Here is a 6,272-nt window from a genome sequence, read left to right as displayed (position 1 = left end):
TTGGAAGAAGATTAAGCAAGAATTAAAAAGTTTCAATTCGTTCAAATTTGTCCAGATTTAAAAAAAAAAAGAAAAAAAAGAGCCAACTCCAAGATCCCCAAAAGGAAAATGGCTTCTTCTAGTAAAGGGATGAGGCCAGATGGTCAAGAGAAGGAAAGCCTCCTCTATGTAGATGGTGGTAAAGTGGGAAGCCGAGGAGGTGATGAATGGAGGAGCCACAGTGAGGAAACAAGAAGTCTTCACCAGAATGTTTGTGCTGAAGAGGGAATCCTCCAACAAGAAGTTGGTAGTGGACTATTTGGGATGCGTAAGGCAGTGCAACAAGGATGAATGGAGGGCTAGCTTGAGGTGTCACCACTGACATTGGGATGTGCAATTACATGGAAGATGAGGTAGGGTTATTCCGAATTTGATATCGACTTCCTGTGCAAAATCAATAGACAGTCTCTTGCCAGGAAGTTATGCTCTCAAGTTCACTACTTTGGTGTTTTTGATGGTAATGGTGGTTCTTCCAATTAGCTGGAACCAAGGTAGCAAGCGGTGGAGGCGAGTTCATTTTTCTAGTTTTGGGTCGAGGGGTTGGGTGGATGCGGGAGAACATTAAGTTACATTTTTCCTTTTTTTTTTTTTTTTAATTTAAGTTTTTTATTGTTTAATGTGATAAGTGGTCAACTAACTGCATTTTGGATGGAAAACCATACAAAATGACCTTATACGCAACGATTGAAAATGTTAGAAGTGACGACTGCAACAAATGAAAGATTTGAAAAAAGTCGTTAGTGTTTCAAAAGTTTGGGACTTTTGCTGTAATTATCCCTTATTTTGATAACATACTAAAATGCTATAAAAATATTTAATGGCCTCAATTATTAATACTTCTCTGCATATTTATTATTTCATTTCCTATTGATATTAGAAGTGAACCTAACATAAATTAATTATATTCAAGTTTATTAAGTGATTTTTGTCTCTAAGTAAGTCATTTTGAGAGAGGGGGGAGGGGGGAATATTTTTGTCAAAAATTTTAATATATTTTATATATAAATTATTTTATTAATTATTTATTATTAGCTATTCACTCTTTCGACCCTTAAATCTTTAACATTTCTCATTTCTCTATCTGGTTCGATTTTCAAAACATTAATTTTGTATTTTAAGAGCCTCCTTCGACTTGAATGATTTATGTCTATTGAACCCCTAAAAGCTTCTCTTTAATTGTTGGATGAAAATAAGTGGCTTCAAATGAGGAAGTAAATCTGTCTGCTCAGAAAAGACCTGTATGATCGCACCAGCTTATTGGTTGTGATCATACAGTTAGCCAATTTGCTTTTGGTTTACGCATTTTAAGCCGTTGGGATCACTGGGGGCTTACGCTTTGTGATCGCAAGGCATAAGTTCACCTCGCTATTCATTTTGGTCCCCGATTTCCTCTGTTTGTTCGGCTCTAATCCTTTATATGTATAATTTTGTTCATTCATCTTTCAATCTTTACAATCTAGTCTTTCACAATCATCTGTAATTGATCCGATGTAACTTCGATATGGGAGAGTTCAAACCTCAGTTTTAAACGGAGATGAAACTTCAGTTTGCCATTTTCAATTGTGGAATCTGTATGATTTTATTTATTTATTTTTCCAGATGGATTTGAATTGTAAACACAGAGGATTTTCCAAAAGGTTTATAAAAATGAAACCTAAAAAAAAAAAATAATAATAAATAAATAAATTGAGCTTATAAATCTAATGACTTTCACGTTATACTGCCCATTTATTCGAGGAAATTGATATAAAATAGCATTGATTCCGGTAAAATTTAGATTATAAATTATTTTGAGGACTTTCTACTTTTATCACTTAATTTCCATATTTTCAACATATTTTGGAATTTTTTTTTCTCGTGTCAGCCTCTATCATGTTTTTGCTTGACCATTCGATCAATCCATATTATCTTAATTTTTGTTTAGGCATATTACGATAACATGTACAATTTTAAAAATAAAAATATATCACGTTAAAGAAATATAAAGACGGATAGATTTCATAAAATATGTGGTGAAAGTGATTCCATGAAATGTGTTATAATTTAAGTACGACCAACTTTTTTAAGAAATAAAAAATTTACCAAACAAGCACTAAATTCAATGATTTTGCTTGGGCTGGACTAAACTCTCAAATCAAACCGATCGAATTGGACTCGACCAAATTTGAATCGAACTGAACAATTCTTTTTAAATTAAATACTTAAATATGTATATGAATCGAGAACTGACGGATTTGGTTTGGTTCTCGATTCTAGATAAAAAATCGAAGAATCAAATCTACGTAATTTTATTTTTAATAAGCCAAAATATTTTTTTTAAAAATAAATTTGTTAACTAATTATTTTAGCTCAAATCCAAAAACATGATTTTCTTATTTCTAAATTTTAGTCCAAGCCCAACTTAATCAAATTAACTTAAATTTTTACCTAAATATATTATTCTACTGTAATGTCGTTTCTATCATTATGGATAAATAGAATATAAGTTGGAGTTTACTATCTTCCCATTTCTATGATTTTAATAATCAAATCTATGAATAACTCAGAAAAGAGATGCAAAAAATACATAAAATCGGACTACGTTATTTTGTAAGAGTTAAGATTAAACATGTTATTAGTTAAATTAATTTAATTTTGTAAATATTAAATATTTTAATTATAGTACGAAATCCGAGAACTAAATGAAACCGAATCAAATCGAATGAAATCGAACTCGAACGGTTCCATAATTAAATTTGAATCCGACATAATCGAACCAGACCATGTCCAACACTAGATGTTGCTAATAAATATGATCTCAACTAATGTATGAATGAACAATTCATCGTTTTCCCTTACTAGTCAAGTGGTAAAATAGGTTGCTATTTCAAGAAAACATATTTTAGGGAAGTGGTTCAAATAGCTCAGCTGGTTAGAGTTGGGGCGGCAATTGGACTCGTCGGTTAGGGCTGCCCATGACTCGACCCGAAAAAGGCTCGATCGAGGCCCATTTAGGCACAACAACCTGCTACCTTTATTTTATTTAAAAAAAAAAGACAAAAAAATCGAGCCTGTCTGATTCAGCTCGATTCGGTAAGGCTCAAGCTGAAAGAAAAGCTCGACCCGGGCTCATAAAAAAGCTACTCGAGCCTCATTTTTTGACTAGTGAGCCGACTCGCTGATACCACTAGGTTAGAGTATGGATAAATGTTTACATTTCTTTCCAAAAGAACATGCATGATTCTAAATAAATGGCGGCCAATGATGAATTTATGAAAAGCCTCATAACAATTAAATTTTTAGTAACCATATCTCATAAAATTAATATTTTTGTTCGCTTTCTTTTAATCCGTTATATGCTCCATCACCTCAAATGTTCAGACCTTGATTCATGAAAAAAAATGAAAATGCAATTGGTTCTAATTTATTGTCTCAATAATAAATTCAGTTTGACCACATTCTTTAAGAACTTTTTTTTTCTCGAATTCATTTTCAACCAAACATTCTTTTTATAGAATAATTTTCACGTAAACCAAAAATCTTTTTTCCCATTTTAATCACACATTTTAAAAAAGTCATTATATAAAAATCTATTAACCCAAAAATGAGTCAAACTGGGGTTAAGTTAGTTCTTAATGACAAAAAAATAAAATAAAAATCCTTAAAATTATCATTAAATGCTCAATTATCTCGTAAAATTTTAGATAAAAGCATAGACGGATCCACATGGGGTCAATTGACCCCAAATTTTTTTATTTTAATCTGTAAATTATTCAAACTCGTTGCCAAACTTTTTTTTGTAATATATAAAATAACCACAACTTTGTCCATTGGCAAGCCCAATTGCTTATTACCAGAACTTTTCTTTTCATCATTTCATATGCATTTGAAGTCTTGAATAACCATTGCCCTAAAGCCCCACGAAGAGATGAAAATGAAGAACCGATCGACACAAAGAGTTAGAGAACGCCAAATCGCAATTCATATTTTGGGATTTTCTTTTCTTGTGCTAATTTTGTAATTTTCTTCCATCTACGTAACAAATCTACCATCTACTTGTTTAGCATTTATTTTTCTTCCAAGTTCCATCTAGGTTAGCAAACTTGTATTAATTGGATTTGGATATGGCTTCAGTTTTTCTTGTTAATTTAGGCATTTTTCCTTTAATTACTTGCTTTTCATTTTTAAATTTGAGGTATGCAAGTGCATTTCTACTTGTTGAAACTTGAAAAATATATTATATATATGTTAATATATATCCTTGTCCGATTGTTCCTTAATCTCTAGTTTCTAGACTCTAATTTGTGCCTCAGTTATCATGATATTAAAAATGTATTTAGAAGTTCTATGGTTGTAAACTCATTTTTCCCTTAAATTTTCCCTCTTGTTTCAAAGTTCTAATGAAAACGATGTATTTGACAATATTAGTAATAATATAATTATACGATGTTTTTAGAGTATGAAAAACTGTAGGCTGCAATTATAGTAGTGTATTGACTTATTTTCATTAATAATATGTTACTTTAAAAAATTGTATTTTAATTTTGATCGTAAAATATCAACTCCGACCTTGGATAAAAGCATAATCCTAAATCCTAGTTTGATAGAAGTAAAAAAAACTCGCCCCCAGGGCACATCTCTAAGTGGTAAAAGGGGAGGGTGGAGAAATCTTGTTTTACTTGAGGCTGCTGCGTCAAGGGTTCGAATCCTGAAATATGGATTTGGCTCTTGGGTAAGTGCAAGTGTACAAGCAGCCTTCCACCCTATACCCTTAGAGGCATAATCTGCGATTTAGCTCCCTCACGATGCTCCAGGGCAGGAATGGTAGACGACTCTTAATGTTATGGTTTAACTTTTTAAAAAAAACTTAAACCTGAGAACATTATGCTGAAACTTTTGGAACAGTAAAAAGAAAAGGCGTGAGACGAGACAAGACAAGCCAGTGCGTGTATGGTTCAATCAACACTAATGATAAGATTAAATGGTTGTGATCACGCCGCGTAATAGAATCGACACTGACAGAGATACTCACGTGGGCTTTTGGGCCCACTGACAACTTTATGTCAAATCAGTGACCAAATGAGCTCGACATGTGGCCCATTTCAGAGGGATTCTCGTACCAATTTTGTTACAGGCACACAAAATAATTTTGGATCTTCTATTTTTATATTTATTTTTGGTATGTTAAAAGGTTAAAAGTTTTTGAAAATGACAGTTTCATTAGGCTGTGCAGCTAATCTTGGGAGTTGTTTTATGAATTTCCTTTTTATTTGACATTTTTTATTGAAAGATTCTTGGGTTAGCCAAGGTCAAGAAAGAAAATGGTCTTCGAATTCATCCTACTCTTATTTTTCATTTATATATATTCTCACGAAAAAAAAGAAAAAAATGTTTATAGCGAAGTATTGGACCCCTTGCTCCACCTTCCAAAAATCCCTTGTCGGGAGGGACACGAGATGGTCCCTCGATCATGTCCTGTTGTCATTTGTAGGTAAACTCACAAGTTATCGAGCTCATTAGGCTAGGCTAGCTAGTGTGAAAACCAGGAGGCTTTTGAGACCAATCCATATGTTTACTAAGAAATGATGAAATAATTTTGACAATTTAACTAATTAAAAAAGTTAAAATGAATTTAATATATCGTTTAATCCTATTAGATATCATATACCAAACATGAACTAAACATTTAACCCCTGTTTGGTAACAATTTTTCAATCTAAAAAAATTAATTTTTTAACTGTTATTTCACTATTCTAACCGTTATTGTCGACTTCTTCAGTCACAGGTAGGATATGCTTTTCTTTCTAAAGGTCAAAAAATCAATTTTCATAATCACTATCGAACGGATCCTTAATAAATAATTAATCACATTCTAAAATTACAAATTACAATAAAAAAATGTTCATAAAATTATTGTTTTAACTTGCAACTATTTAGCAAAGACTTTAATTTTTTCTATACTAGTGTATTTATATTATAATATTCTCGAAGAGTTTGAAGATAGTTAGTTCTTTTAGCACTTTATGGGAATTTATTTATTATTATTTTTTTATTTTATTTTTAAATCTTATAAATAAAACATTGCCACCTTTAATTTATATTCACTTGCCATTTGTCTACAGTTCTCCACTTTTTGGTTATTTCATTTTAGGATTATTCTTCTTGGACAGTCAAACAACCGACCAATAGGTACACCACATCACTCCCTGTTCGAACATGACCCTGTCCATATGGCAAAACCCTTCATTTTATGA

The sequence above is a fragment of the Olea europaea genome, chromosome 4, assembly GCF_002742605.1.
Source record: "Olea europaea var. sylvestris chromosome 4, O_europaea_v1, whole genome shotgun sequence".
Lineage (NCBI taxonomy): Eukaryota > Viridiplantae > Streptophyta > Magnoliopsida > Lamiales > Oleaceae > Olea > Olea europaea.
This window is presented reverse-complemented; position numbering follows the sequence as displayed.